At 41.8% G+C, this 16,483-nt stretch overlaps 1 protein-coding gene and 1 pseudogene across 3 annotated transcripts in view; both read right to left on the bottom strand.

Annotated features, from left to right (window-relative positions):
- Positions 1–16,483, bottom strand: part of CHRM3 (cholinergic receptor muscarinic 3) — a 491,309-nt gene that overhangs the window by 152,149 nt on the left and 322,677 nt on the right. The gene's annotated exons all lie outside the window — the stretch shown is intronic.
- Positions 10,772–10,957, bottom strand: LOC122901454 (annotated as a pseudogene).

Below are 16,483 nucleotides of genomic sequence, written 5' to 3'. Positions count from 1 at the left end.
AACATGTTCGGGGAGTGCAATGTGGAATCCTTGAAGGGGAAATCCTCACACAAAAATGGAATTTGGAGAGCTGACCAAATAAATAATGGCAGCAACATAAGTTGTTAAAGAAACTTCTACACATCACTGGAGTCTTCCTAGAGAATGCTTTTACTGTGGGTTCTGCCTGTGACTTTTTTTTTTCAATCTTATTTTTAATAGTCTTTCATGTACTTCCTTCCAGCGTACATAAAGTACTTTTCCAAGCACATTTATATCTACTTGTCCAGCGTTTATAATTTTTCATTTGCATCTTGTTTATATTGTATCTTGTTACATGTTATATGTTACATGTTATATACACATTATATATATACATGATACACACACACACACACACACATTACATCTTATAACATATCTTGTTACATTTACTAAATCCTGTTCCAGCCAGTCCATCAACTAGGTTGCAAACTCTGAGGCTGAGTTACAGGTAGAAAGATGGAGGTACACACTGATCAGAGCAGGTAGGAAAAGCTGTGCTCCAGAAGAGAGTGGGGAAAAAGAGGTGTCACAGAATGGGTGACATTTAAGATAAAGCTTGAAGGAACTGCACAAGTATTATCCCCATTAATAAAAATTCCACCTACAAATAATCATTTCTTCAACAGCCATCATGGTCTATCCTAACCACTAACTGAGACTCAAAGCCTGTGGTCTCGGCTTCCTTTGTATCATTCAGAAAGGGCCTTATGACTCAAATATCTTCTATCCATTTGGGCAGGTAAAGTTCTTCGATAACTTAAATGGTCATTTTATAATCTGAGGTCAAGGTATCGTACCTAAGTAAGTTCCTTGATATCTTAAATGGGCATTTTATAATGTGAGGTCAAGACATCCAATCTAAGTTTTAATTTTATTTACAACAGAAACTCTTAAATCACAAATACAGTTGTTCTGGATTGCGATTAAACTACCGTTGTTAAAAAGGGTTTCCAGCACCCCAAAGCTCAGATGCTCCTGCCCGATGCAGAGCTACCCCTGAAACTTTGTGCCAAGCGCTTCACCGTTCGGAGTGATAATGAGAACACTTCTGCTTTCCTACTTTAGGATTTGTGGGGCATAATTCAGCATGCACAGCAGTCTGATCAAAACCAGTCTCCCAAGAGAAAAAAAACAAAAACAAAAACAAAAAGGGAGATTCCACTGAAGCTCACTACTGCAAAGTTGTCAGGGGTCAAAAGGTAAAAAGTTTCACGACTGATAATGATTCCTCTTTCTTTGCCAAGTACTGCTGAACCCAAACCCACATTTTATTAAAATATAAAACAAATCTTGGGGGAAAAATCCTGCCTGAGTTTTTGGCAGCTACTCTGCTCGTTGAGTGGGCTTTCCTCACCTGGACCCTAATAGGGAGTCATCTCTCCTATGCATTTCAGTATATGCTGCTTCTTTCTTTCTTTCTTCCTTTCTTCCTTCCTTTCTTTCCTTCTTCTTCTTCTTCTTTTTTTTTTTTAAGATTTTATTTATTTATTTGAGAGACAGAAAGAGTGAGTGTGTGTGTGTGTGCTCACCACACCAGGGTAAACCTATGAATGGGGGGAGAAGGGAAAGGGGGAGGAAGAGGGAAGAAAGCCAGAGGGCGGGAGAGGTACAGAAGGAGAGGGAGAAGCGAACTCTCCACTGAGCAGGGAACCTGATTTGGGACTTGATCCCAGGACCTTGGGATCATGACCTGAGCCAAAAGCAGATGTTTAACCAACTGAGCCACCTAGGCGCTCCTACTGATGCTCATTTCAATGCCTGTTTTCACAGAGTTGAACCTTTCACAGAGCCACAAGTACAGCCTTGATACTGCACAGAAATCATGTCCCCCTCAGAAAAGCCATCCACTTGACATGAAGGTCAAGTATTTCAGCCCTGCATAAATCTAGACAAGGCTAACTCATAAAACAGAAGGCACACCAGGATTTGCATAAACCTTTGTCTTCTCCTAATTGTTTCTTCTTTAATGATGTTGGCGTTTAAAGGCTAATTATATTTGTCAAATGAATTCTATCCATCCATTTTGGACTAATCATATATTCCCTCGCTGTTCCTTCTTTCCTTCCTAACACTGAAGTGACAATAAAATAAGTTATATGCTAATTGATTCCAGTTAATAACTTCATAGTTGGAATTTTTCTGACCTAGAAATCGACTTCTGCACAGAATTTACTACTTAACTGTCCTGACATTTCATTAACTGAAAAACACTGTATATTTAAAAATTCTATGGAATTAAAAAGAGTCAAGGACAGATGGGTATTATGATTTATCCCCTTACTAGAACAAGAGCTGAACAAAAGCCCACCATATGATGGTAGGTTGATCGGGCTGAGAATGAGGAAAAAGTGACCATAAAAAACTGCCTTCACAACATGAGAGAATTGATGTTGGGAAAGACAAAATAAAACAAAAATGAGGAATGTGACTCTCAACGTGAGGATTAATGATAAGCTGTTAACACCCAATACATTTCAAAGTAGTGCAGATAATGGGGGAGTGTGTGCACATTTTCTTCCTGAGTGGTGGTTTAAGACACCCCAATAGCAGGGGCGCCTGGGTGGCTCAGTGGGTTAAGCCTCTGCCTTTGGCTCAGGTCATGGTCTCAGGGTCCTGGGATCTGGCCCCGCATTGGGCTCTCTGCTCAGCAGGGAGCCTGCTTCCCTCTCTGCTTCTCTGCCTATTTGTGATCTCTGTCTGTAAAATAAATAAATAAAATATTTTAAAAAAAGACACATAAAATGAGACTGAAACTATAAAATTCTCAGAAGAAAGCATGGAAGAAAATTGTGACATGGGTCTTGCTAATGATTACTTGGAAATGACACCAAACACAGAGGCAACGAAAGCAAAACTAGACAAGATACTAGACAAAACTAGACAAGATACACCATATCTTGTCTATATGATTATATATGACTATATATAAATCATATATGATTATCTATATAGCTGATAATCAAGTACAATTTTACAAAACAGTGAAATCTACAGGTGTCTCTTCAAGTTAAAATAACATTACTTCCTTATTCCTATTCTGACAGTAGTCCTTTGCACATCAGTATTCCTACGGAATTAAAAACATTATTCTGCTTATGAAATTGATCAGAAACATTTTATCAATACATTTAAAATACTGAACACATTACAAATTGTCAAAGCAAAAACTATGTGCCCTGTGTTTTCTCAAGTTGCTCTCCATGTTTGACCAAAAAGTGAACATTTGATTTAAAAAAGAGCAAGAATGGTTTGGAGTGGATGGATAATATATCATCATTTCCTGCTACAAAAGCTCCCCAGTCCCAGGTCCCGAATCAGAACCCTGCAAAAATTTCCAAACAGGCAAACGTTTTAGGATTCTGATGAGATTCTGATGGGATTCATCTTCAAAGTGCCACAGGTAATTCCGATGCATGTCTTCAATTGACTGCATTGCAAAATTAAGTGCTCTCACAAGGCAGGAATTTCTGTATATGTTGTTCACTGATCTCTATTTAGCTTCCAGAACAATGCCTAGTAGGTGTTTAATAAATATTTGTGCCATGAATGACATGAATTCCTTGGAAAGGAAACAACTATAGAAATCAGTCCATTTAAATATATGGAAAGTCAAATAATTGATATTTTTTTTACATCAAACAAGAATAAATTTCAGTTTTTCCTTTTATTTCCTTTTATTTCACCCATTATCCAAAATTAATGAGCCAAGTTTCTTGTTAGTGGATTGGAATGTTTGGAGTAATAAACTTTAATCTTTAGTAAGCCTTTTTAAAAAAAATCTATTTAAATAGATTATATTTTTAAATAGATTTTTTTAAAAAGTTTTTATTTATTTATTTGACAGAGAAAGAGAGATCACAAGTAGGCAGAGAGGCAGGCTCTCAGGGGGGGAAGCAGGCTCCCTGCTGAACAGAGAGCCTGATGCGGGACTCCATCCCAGAACCCTGAGATCCTGACCTGAGCCAAAGGCAGAGGCTTAATCCACAAAGCCACCCAGGCGCCCCAAATCTTTGGTAAGGCTTTTAAGTCTTGGAGAACAAACAGACAAAATCTCTTTATTTGATTTTTTTGGGGGACCTTTCATACTTATAACCACATCCTGACGAGGGATAGAATGAACTATTAGAAAGAAAACTGATGTTTATTGGTGAGACAAATCACTCTTCATTAACAGCATTCCGAAGCTTCTATGAGAAACAGTATTGGTGGGACCCTTCTACCCATCTCTGGGTATTTTGCTTTACACATCAAGTATGCTTTCTCATGGCTAGCTAAGCAGAGGTCAACAGGAGTAACTATTACTTTGGGTAAGAGCTCTTTGTCCTTAGCCAAGTTATTTAAATCTCTGAGCCTCAATTTTGTCACTTGTAAAATTACACATGTAATAATGTTTTAAAAATTAAATAAAAATTCATGTGACACAGCAAAGACATGCAAGAAATGTGACTTTGTACTCTGACTCTATCAACACAGGGATAAGCTCCTCTTTGATTGTGGGGGGCTCCCTTCAACAAGCTGTAAGGTATGCATATTCCTGGCTCCTATAGCTTCTGCTCCGGTAAGACGCCCCCCTGTTTTTCCAAAAAGAAATACTGCAATTTGGTCAGTATGATATGAGTAATGGTATTCAGGGATCAAAAATATGGGGGTATTTCTGGATTGCCACAATTTCCCCCATATATTAAATCAAAGTGGGGGGAGGTGCCTGGGTGAATTGTTCGGTTAAATGTCTGCCTTCAGCTCAGGTATTGATCTCGGGGTCCTGGGATCGAGCCCCATGTTGGGCTCCCAGCTCACTGGGGGGAGCCTGCTTCTCTCTCTCCTCCCCTGCTCATGATCTCTATCTCTCTCCCTGCCTGTCAAACAAACAAGTATGATTTTTAACAAAATAAATCAAAATGGGATTTAGTCCCAAGTAAGTTGGATCAATTTCCTTAGGAATCAAGTAAAATGAGTAGTTAACTGTGACACCCGAGGGTCTCGCTATGTGGAGAGAAACGTTATTTACAATGTACTCACATTTCAAAATAGATCATCAGCTTATTTACTTATTATTTTTTAAAAGATTTTATTTATTTGACAGAGAGAGACAGAGAGAGAGAGAACAAAATCAGGAATAGTGGAAGAGGGAGAAGCAGGCTTCCCCACCAAGCAGGGAGTCCCATGTGGGGCTCAATCCCAGAACCCTGGGATCATGACCTGAGTCAAAGGCAGATGCTTAACGTCACCCAGGGGCCCCAGACCATCAGTTTAAGAGGAAAATTATTTAAGCCCTTCAAGAAAAAGAAGTCAGACCCATCATATTATGCTCTCCCAAAAGTGGTAACAATAAGTAACATTAAACACAGGCCATTGTTTTTTCTTCAGGAATGTTTTTTTCAACAGGAAGAGGTACCTGTAATCTTTCCATAGTGCTTGACCTGATGTCCTGTGACTGTCACTTTCAAGCTTGTTGATAGTTACTATGTACATGAGTTAAGCCTCCTCTTCTTCAGTTTAACCTTCTCTGTACTGCCAGTTACTTTTTTAAACAATGTATCCAATCATGTGACATTCCTGTTTAAAAGCCTTCGATGGCTCCCATCTGGTTGCCGAACAAATACTGAATTCCTCGGCATGTCGGCTAAAGATGTTAGCAATCTGGCTCCCCAGTCTGTCTCTCTAACTTCACCAGCGGCCCCTTCCCACCCCATCCACACCATGCCGTCCTACAATCTGACACTGCTTCCAGCATTCTGAACTTTCCCTCGTCCTGTGTCCTTGCACAAAGTCCACCCTTTGCCTGCTGTGTCCTTGTCCCCGATTTCTGCTTCTTGATCTTATGCAAATTCTTCAGGATCCAGCCCAGATACCATCTCCTCCAGGGCAAGTCATCGTGTTCTCTTCCCTCTCTGGGTTGCCACAGACTTAAATGGTTTATGAACTGAGGACTTCCGCATGGATATGCCAATCCAGATGTCCTCAGCCTGGCATTCTTGATTCTGGCATCTAGCTAGGTGCCTCCTCCACCTTTCCCTATGGATGTTTAATAAGCATCTCAAAATGAAAACTGTTAAAATAAATCCTCCCCTCCCACCTGTCCTCCTTCTCAGTAAACCTTCCCGTGCTGGCTACCTTCCAGCCACATGGGCCTCTTTGATCTTTCTTGAACTAGCCATTCACGTTCCTGCCTCAGGACATTTGTGCTTTTCCCTCTGCTGGGAACAACCTTCCTCTCTAGCCACTGGCCCCTCCCCTAACTCCCCCAGACCTCTGCTGAGCTGCTGTCTTCTGAGTGATGCTTTCCTTGACCTCCCTACCTAAAACTGCAATTCAGTGACTCCCCATCACTACCCCCACCCCATGCACCTTCCCTTTTTTCTAGTTTTTCTATTATTCTTTATGGTATTTATTACCTACTTACATGCTGTATACTTTATTCCCATTTTTTGTTGCTGTTGTGCCCCTGGTCAGAATGTGGGCTTAACTGTAAGAACTAGGCTCGTTTTGTTCACTGCTGAATCTCTAGGGCCTAGAGGCTTATGATAGTGCCTAGGGCACACAGTGGCTCGGTGAACACACGTTGAGTGAAATAGATATCAATTTTACCATTAAAATGGAGGGCATTATGTCAAGATTAAAATAAATAAAAATAATTTGACTAAAAAAAAAAAATAAAGTCACCGAGGAAAGGAGAAATGGAGTGATCATTTCTGAGTAGCCTGGGAAAGGAATAAAACTTTAAGAGAGTAGGTTTGGATCCAGGCTCTGATCCTGACTCTGCCACGTACTAGACCAGTGGCTCCGAACATATGACCGAGCCGGTCTGTCTCGGCTTGCTTCCATGTGACGTGGGAGGAATCAGGGACTTCATCTGAAGGCTGCTCAAGGTCTAGTTGGTCCTAACTTCTCAGTCAAGGTCAGCTGCTACCATGCCCAGATCCAGCTCCCAGGACTCTTATTTTTAGGCCATCCCCACTAAAGATCACACCCCTATTTCCATAGTTCAGTTATTAAGGAACATACATTGGGTGCTCTGGTAGGTTCTAGGAATTAAACTTCAAATGAGAAATTGGCCTTATAGAGTGGACACTTGACCACAGAGGAGACCAACAAACAGAGCCTGATGGGCTCGAATTCTGTTCAGAGAGCAGGACAGAAGAAGGGTGTTGGAAGGCATAATGTCTGCTCTGACTTCCAACAAGTGAGCAGAGGTTAGACATACCAGCTTCTGATCTATGCTCTGGATAACCCCGCACAGATTTCACAATCTTTACGGTCCTCCAGGTGCACCTGGGGAGCTGACCCAAAGTGCAGTCCATGATCAATAAACATTAGTGCAATGAAACCTGTTGCTGTTGATTTCATCATTAGCTAACTTTGAAGTAGCACATGGCCAGATAATCACTCCTAAAATGATCCAAACCTACAATCCTCCAAGAAAGAACCATGGAGAGCTTATGAGAGAAATCACTGTAGCCCAGATCATGGTTAAAAGCAAAGACAACCTTCTCCCCCCACCCAACCCCCGACCCCCAGAAAAGGAAAGAAGAGAAAAATTAGGGGACAGAGAGTCAGGATCACTGATTGAGTTATCCCCACCCTAACTGTTTTTTCTTAAGGGTCTGTCATTTCTAGAGGCTAGAAGCCCTTTTGTAAGTGGTGTTAATGAAAAATGCCTTTTCCTTCCAAATACTCAAGGAATAAAAACCTTGGTTGGAAGGACGCCCAAACTGTTATTACGCCATCTGCAAATAAAAGCAAGTGCATTGAATGAAGAGAGGGAACATGTGCAGAAAGCCTTGAAGGATAAAAGGTTAAAACTGTAAATTATATTACGGCACAGATTTGGTAGGAAAAAAAGACAGGTTTGTGTTAAAATCCTAGCTGAGCATTTGCTAGGGCTAGACTTGCAGCGAGTTGTTGATGGCACCTAGTTTTCTCTTCTGAACCAGGATAGCAACACTTTTTGGGCTGATGACATAGGCTGAATTAAACAGTAAGATAGAAGGGAAATCCGGTCCTCAGTGCCCCAGCCACGCACTCTCCAAAGATGTGGGTGAATGAGTCAATGACCCCTTGACAGAGCTCCCTGGACTGTACTTGTGCATTGTGTATAAGCCAATGCCCATCTCTAACACTCTTCCTTTGGAATTAGTCAGATTTGAGATAAAAGATTCAGATTTTCCCACAGATTCAAACGGACTTGCGAGCTTACAAGGCCAGAAGTAGTGAGTTTGTAACTGACTCTTTAATTTGGCAGTGGGAATAGGGAAAATGTTTCTCAGCAAATAAATGTACGCTGTGGTTCTTTTTGGCTTTATGAGGGAAACTGTAAAATCTTATTGTAAATCTCCTCTACACGTGGAGGTCATGAGGAAGAATATTGTCTTTTGGAGACACATCCATTCTCCCCAAATAGACTTCCACCCCTGCTTCATGGAAGTGTAACTGAAACAAATGGACGCTGTGGTTCTCTTTGTTGTGGCTGGGATCGGAAATGACGGGGCCCACTGATGGGTGTCTCACACAGTATTCTAGTCACCATGTTTCATGGAAGTGTGTTGATAGGTTTGCATGACTTTTACTAGGAATTGATTTTCCCCAGCAAGAAAACATCAATGATCAATGCTAAAATGATTAAAGGATACTTATGTTTAACTGGAGGTTACTGAACAGAATATATTGAGAAAAGCACCCAGAATACAATAAAAAGTGATGACGAATGGTATCCAACGGTCCCCTGCTGCTAGTAAAAAAAAATTCTCTGTTTTGTTTGAAATCTGATTTCAACTTTGACTGCAAACTGTAAATAAAATGAGAAGTAAAATGGAGGCATCTTCATTACATAAGCAAATGTTACAGTTTCCATTTAAATCAAAGTTGTTTTTTTTTTTTTTAAAGGTTTTGTTTATTTATTGGACAGACAAAGATCACAAGTAGGCAAAGAGGCAGCCAGAGAGAGGGGGGGAAGCAGACTCCCAGCTAAGCAGAGAACCTGTTGTGGGCCTTGACCCCAGGACTCTGGGAACATGACCAGAGCCGAAGGCAGAGGCTTTAACCCACTGAGCCACCCAGGTGCCCCGGAAGTTATTTTTTAGAATTGGTTTTTCTTTGGACCCCAAGTCATGGCTTTGATTAAATATTAGTAGGCATTGAACATATCCCCAAACTCTTTCCCCTTTTCATAAATTATAGAAACTAGTAGCATTCTAAAAAGATCTATACTCAGTCAGCAAGGTTTACATAGAACCAAATGATAGTATGAATAAGTAACATGGGCCACAGCAATTGAGATTTTTGGTTTTCTTTCAATTACCACAGGACCTGATTTTTAAATGAATCTTGTTAGAAGTTTAAAAATGACACCAGACTCTTGTTTCGTTAATATTCAGACTTGCAACATGTTATTTCTTTTATTTGCATACTTACTACTCATTAAATGAATGTGACACACATTACAATGGTGGTAGATTAAACATGGTCCCAGGTGATTTTTTTTTTTTTTAAATTGGTTTGGTGTGTACGTTATTTCTCTTTCTTCTCACATAGCAGTGCAACCTGCTTGTGACCCAGTGACTAGGAGATCTCTTTGTGGGTAAGTGCGCTGAGGTTTCCAAGTTTGAGGGTTTTCAAAATTCTTGACTGCTCAGGTGTCTGATAGAGGGGGCATTTGAACATGTAGAGCTCGGAATCTGTCTGCCCAGAAGCATTTGCTCTTTCGGTAGAAATCTTTGTTGGCAAGAAATAGATTTCAGGAAAACTGCAGCACAACTCACGAGGTGGCAAGTCTTCTAGAACCTTCTGTCCATGGTTCCACCTTGCCCGCTCAATGAATAAACCAAAAATGTGCACTCTAACGTGTGTACTGTCTGTGCCCTTAAAGGGTCTCCCAGTGATGTTGAGCTTTCTTTTGGATGATTATGGAGACCTCCTCGTCTTTGATGTCAGTGGCATCTGTGGTCACGTAGGGGTAACGGTGAGGATGTCTAGGGAGTCCTTGGACTGTTTGCAGTCTTGAAGCAGTTAGAAAGTCAGTTAGAAAGCAGTTAGAAAGGCTTGTGGAAAGAAGATAGCTGGGAGCCAGTATCTTGCAGGAAATCCTTCAAAGAAATCACTGTGCTCATCATCAGGGTATCTGGGGATTTAAGCAGGTGATGGCCTGGAATGCTTCCAGGTTGTGACGACTCTCATATCCCGATGATGTATTGTGGTGTAAGCCATTTTGGCCCAAGTATGAAGAAATTCACTCACTGGATGAGATCATTAACCCAGGAACTCAGGGGCTCACAGGACTTGTAGGCATGTTTCTGCCACAGCACAGGTACTCGTGTATTAAGGAAAGAGCTGTGTATTTCCTCCAGTTCTTGGGTGAGGATGATCTCCCCTTTGAAGGCAAGTTGAAGGTCTTTCAAAGATTTATGCACTTTTCCACCACAGGAGAGTGGATTTCTGCAGCTCTAGAATCCAGGCTGGACTTGTGACTTGCCTTGACCAAGAGCATGTGACGGTCCTGATGTATGGGACTTCCAAGTTTGGCCGTGATGAGGCCTGTTTCTGTTCTCCTCCTCTCAGAATGGCAAGACTGTCATCGGAAGCCTGGCTCTCGGGCTGGATCAGCCCTGCAGAGGGGAACTGAGATGCCTTCAGTCAGCACCCCTAGCAGCTATACAGGTGAGTGAGACAATCTTGGGCCATCTGGCCCCAGCTGGACGCCAGATGCCCACAGCTGCATGAGTGACCCCAGGTGGGACAGAAGACCTGCTCAGCTGCAAACAGCCCAAACTGTCACCAAGTGAGTGGCGGCAGGTGGTTATTACCAATGGTCACTAAATTTTGGGGGTGGCTCCGCAGCAACAGGTAAGTGTGACAGCAGTTCCTAAAATAACTTAATTAGCAATAATCGCGCCTTGGATAAACCTCATTGGCTACGATACTGCCACTGCGCAAAGCTAGTTCCTAGAATAATTTAAATGACACAGAGATTTTCTAAAATACATCATTTTAACATAAAGTTTCTCTTGCATTAAGTTCAGCAGAGGAACAGATGAGGGAAAATGTATGCACCATGAGTTATAACATTTGCTCAGGATGGATAGCTATGGCGATTGTTTTGGCTTATCTTTTTTATCCCCCCACCAGGGGAAAAGAAAAACATGTATTCATTGTATCACTGAAGAAACTGAAAAGTTTGGAGGAATTTCTCCAAAGTTGTATTATAAAACCAACACTTATATTAGGTCTCGAATGGTTGAAACTATGATGTTCCTTTTTGGTGCCTCGCGGGGTCCTTGAGTCTGTGACCCATAAGGCACACAGTTCACACCTACTTTTACACAGACATGATAAGAAGGCAGAAATGTCACACGACTGAAGGAAAAACCATGTAAACTGCTGGGACCTACAGCTCAGAATCCAAGTGCAACAGACAAAAGACGAGAGAGACCTGGGGTTGGGGGCAGCGTGAGGACGTATGCCCATACGTCCACTGTGCCCATATGGCCACTGTGCTGGAGGGGAGGGTGGTGACAGGATGAGGGACCAAGGATGGCCACAAAGTGTGGGGCTGACGTCACCTCATAGGGACACAGGCAGAGATGTGGCTGATGGACAAGATGGAATCAGATTTACATTTTAGAAAGAAGTTTCTTTTAATTTACCACAACGCATTCTTCTTTGTGAAGCTAAATGTAGCTTTTGACTATGTTTCCCTACCAATATAAGGTGTGTGTGTGTGTGTGTGTGTGTGTGTGTGTGTGACTATACGTATATATGAACAGGGTGTGGGGGCTTCATTGTAAATAAAAAGGCTTTAACTGACTGAATTCAGCCACTATTCAATTGGCTTCAAGGACGGAATTCCTTTCATTTATTTGTTCAAACCCAGATGTCTTACGAAAAGGATATGAGATCGCTTACAGAACACATACAAAGAGCTGAGAAGAAAACATATGAATACATCAAGAAAAAAGAAAAACAGGGAATCATAATAAGATTAAGCTCGGGGAAACATTTTTAAAAACAACAATGATTTATTTTCCTAAACCTGACCTTCCCCATCACCTCCGTACTGTTTGTGAAAACACCCTCCATTTCCTTGGTAGCCCGTGGTACCTCAGGGCACGCGGTGCTCATGTTTCCTGCCTCAGCAGCTCAGACTGAGCCTAGAACATCTTGTCAAAATTCCAGACTCCCAGCTTTGAAAATGGGGAAACAATGGTAAAACAACAACAACAACAACAAAAAAGACGCCATTTTTCCTCACACCCTGGGCAAAGCACTTCACAATATTATTTTGAGGAGATTTCCAGATGTTGTGTTAACAGACAATAGTTTTCTTAACTTCGGTTTTAGCCTCTAACATTCCTGGACTTGAGAACATCCTATTCCCTGACGGGAAGAAGGCTGTATGACAGAAAGTGACCTTGCAGGAGACACCCAGATGCCTCAGAGCAGACGAACTCTTCCAGGACAACCACGTCACGTGCTCCACCCCTTTTGGAACAGATCCCTTCCTTATTGCCTTTCTGACTTGGAAACTCGCACACTTAACTCCATTAGCACCCGCAAAGAAGTGAGGTCCCACACAGGCACACATCTCACTGGCCAGTTCTTCTGTGTAAAGCAGCTCATGTCCTTTCATCATGCACCCGGGCAAAGAGCTAAGTCAGCTGCCCTCTGGTTGCTAAGCCTCCCCCAGCTAGCAGGGTATGAGAGAAATCACTCTCTTTAAAAAATGTCAGTCTGCTAAAGAACATAGACACTACAGTTTTTGACATCATTGTTGCTGTTTCCCCCAAGATGCTCGGGACAGGCCCCATTTTTCTAAGTATAGTATTTCTTTTGTTTTTATTTTTTTCAGTAGGAGTCCAACATGAGCCTTGAGCTCACGACACGGAAATCAAGATCTGAACTGAGCTCAAGAGTCAAGAGACTTAGCCCACTGAGCCAACGAGGCGTCCCGCTCTGTATAGTGTTTAAAACAATATTCCCTCCTCACCACTGCCAAATAGATATATAACCCCCGGGTATTGACTAAGGCTGTCTGGGTATGTAATTGGATGCTAAGCTCTTCAGAATAGTTCAGTGTCCTGACAGTGTAGCTGAGCTGGGTGTTTCCCAAACTAAGTAAGGGGACCTCTGCATTCATCTTCCTCATTCACTCTGAATTCTATAATATCTTGGGCACAAAGGAAGTATCGTGCCTAAGAGTGAATGTGATTTAGCTCTCCTGTCTAAAGTGCTCACAGCTATGTGAGGGTATGGTGGGAGACTGCTTCAGCTGGCTTGATTGGTAATGTTTTGGAAGAGAAAAGCTTTCGGATTTATCTCCTCCCCTCCCCCGCTACCTACTACCATAAAAAGGGCAATACAAGTACAAGTTTTGAACTCCTATTAATAGTCCCCACGAGAGATGTAGCAAAGCCCAGTGCACACTTGTTTTCAAGTGCTTCTGAAATGACAGGGAGCTTTCAAACAGAACGAGGCAATGCATTTTTCCAATGCTTATTCCTGCTGGTGCTGGTGTGCCTTGTCAAATACATAATATCGAAACGCCCAACTGGTCACCTATTTGCTACAATGTTCTTGGCTGTTCTCCACCCCATCACGTCTCAAGATAGAATCTGCTCAGAGCAGCAAGTCTATTCTTAGGTGCTTCCTGTAGCGAACATTAACAAAACGATTGGAATCTATGGAGGCAGGTAGGGGCGGGGAGGAGGGCCCGGAGGAGAGTGAAACCTCCCAGGGAGCAAGCCCAGAAAAGACAGGATGTGTAAGAGGCTTCTGAGTGTTGATGGAGACTTTTACATCACAAACATGTCTTAGATGAGACCTATCTTTTCCAGGCCATGAGTGGATTTTTAAGTCCTTTTTTAAGAGATACACAACTCCTTGTTTACGCAGTGCTCTGCCAAGTGCACAGAGTAAGCTTTACATATCTTAAGAGAGAGCAGAGAGAGGGCCAATGTGGTGAGTTTTCAGTTTCTGTTCCCAGGGCACAAGAACCAGCAAAAGAAAGTCAGGTGTAGATCTGCCTTAACTGGGTTTTCTCTTTCCCTTCCTCTCCCCCTCTCTCTCATTTCCTTCCTTGCATCCAAACATCTAACTCACAGATTTCTAACACCAAACCGATGCCATTTACCCTCCAAAGATCAGAGTCACGCTTGCCCACGGGAGAAACGGGTTTTTGGCCATCTTGGGATTTGTGTATCCTAATGTCCCATTTACACACAACCTCTGGCTCCCAAAATCTCTCTGAGCTTGACCCTGGGATGCGTAATCCCCATCTGGCTGGCTGGGATCCCCACCACTAAGCCCCAGTGCTGACCACAAGCCAGGGCTCTCCATATGGGGTGGGGGGCGGTGGATGCTTGCATGCCGGGATACAGCTTTTCTCTAATTCTGTACAAACAGAGGTGGATCCTACAACTACAGATGGCATCAGAGTGAGGAAATGAAGGGCACCGGGTTACCAGGGATGAGGATGGAGCTGAGAGAAGGGAGAAAAGCGGTTTCCAAAATGCAGATTCGATAAAGAGAAGTTGGGTTACATCGATGTGTCAGTGCAAAACCCTCATGGAAATGAAACCCGTGAACCTCAATCCCTATTAGGTATTCAGGTTTCTCTTCATTCTTGCTGGCCATTAAAAAAAAAATAGACCAACTAAAGAAGTTCCATCCAAGAGTAATTATTTTTTTCTTGAACTGACCATGAGAAATGAACAAATGAAAAAAATTCTTGAAATGAACCCCAAACATTAAACTATTTAAAAATACTTCTGCAGGGGCGCCTGGGTGACTCAGTGGGTTAAGCCTCTGCCTTCAGCTCAGGTCATGGTCTCGGGGTCCTGGGATCGAGCCCCGAATCGGGCTCTCTGCTCGGCAGGGAGCCTGCTTCCCCCTCTCTCTGCCTGCTTCTCTGTCTACTTGTGATTTCTCTGTCAAATAAATAAATTAAGAAAAAACAACCCACTTCTGCAGTAGCAGTAATTCTATGCAAATACAAATGTGTTATGTAAATGTATCCATACATTTTTGAGTAAGACTGAACTATCACACAAAACTAAACTAAGAGCAGAGAATTGATTTCTGTGATGACCAAATGGATTCTTCTAAGTAGATTCCAAGTTGGAGCCATTTTGATAGACAATCTCTTTAAAAGTTACGTTATTAAACCTTATTATGTTTAAGGAAATAAAACATTAAAAATGGAATGCTGCCAATTTCATGCTGGAAATGTGAATTTTATTGGCATCATCTGTTATGGAAAGAAAATGAGCAAGATCAGCGATTAAGCTTGGAAAATTTTCAAGAACAACAACAAAAAGGAGAGTTTCAAATCCTTGACATAAAGCAAAATCAGTAGCCTTCTGTATTAATCTGTCAGTCATTAGGTTTAACATCTGATGATATATCCTAAAATAAATCCCACCAGTGTCCTCATGTATAATGCAATTGAGGCTGGTATTATTTGTGAAGTACAGTTTTAAAGTCAAGATGGACTTCAATAATGATACAACAGCACGTTTTAAATTCTTCTTCTCCTGCATCTTCTGTATTATTTGATGATTGCTTGTGTTTTCAACGATACCTTATCTTTTAGCTGATAGTAAGAAGCTATTCATCCTTAAGGAGGCCATGCTGAGTAGAGATGAAAAGTGTGGGGTTCAGCTCAGACTGTAGAGGTCAAATCCTGGTTTTGTGACAGACAGTCTAGCTCTCTGGCTTTGGAGCAGCTCATTTCCTCTGCCACAGTTCCTCACATGACATAGATGCCCACAATCATAAGTCACTCCCTTCTCAAGGAATGTCTGTGAAGAGTGCACAGGAAGGGTTCAGGTTCTATAAGATATTACCATAAAGTCGAGAATACCACAGTATAGTGTTGGTTTAGTCTAGGCTCCCATCTCACAAGGGCAGTAGTGAAGATGGGGACTGGTATGCCATTAGTTTATTGGTCCAGACTGGTCGCAGGAGCCCTTTTTGCTGAAAGTGGCAAGAAACGCACGGTACGGCATTCCCATGCATCTCCAAGGAAACCCTCCTTTGTGGGCTCAGCTGCTAAATTATTTCAGCCTAACTACTTTTCGGATGTATTTTATTTGTGTAAATTATACAATAATGTTAATTTGTCAGCAGTCATCTTAAGGGAGGAAGTTTTCTCTGGCTGGCGAATTTCAAGGACAAAAGAAAAGAAGTAACTGAACTGCATTCAGTCCTCACATAGGGGGTCAGACAAAGAAACGTGACAGCAATTTACACCTCCAGCCAAATTACAGCTCCATTTATTATTTGTTGTTTCTATTCACTGCTTTTATTTTATTCAAAAGTAATGAATCTATGTCTGGGAAAAGAAAGCTTGACAGTGACTTGTTTTGACAAAACCATTCAGAACTACTTCATGATTTTTAAACCTGGAGTTATCATTTTTAAAATAATAATAAAAGCAGGGAAGAAACGGTCTCTCATTTGAAGCTTG

This window comes from Neovison vison, chromosome 2, assembly GCF_020171115.1.
Source record: "Neovison vison isolate M4711 chromosome 2, ASM_NN_V1, whole genome shotgun sequence".
Taxonomy (NCBI): Eukaryota; Metazoa; Chordata; class Mammalia; order Carnivora; family Mustelidae; genus Neogale; species Neogale vison.
Note: the sequence above shows the minus strand (reverse complement) of the source record. Positions and strands in the feature narration are given on the sequence as shown.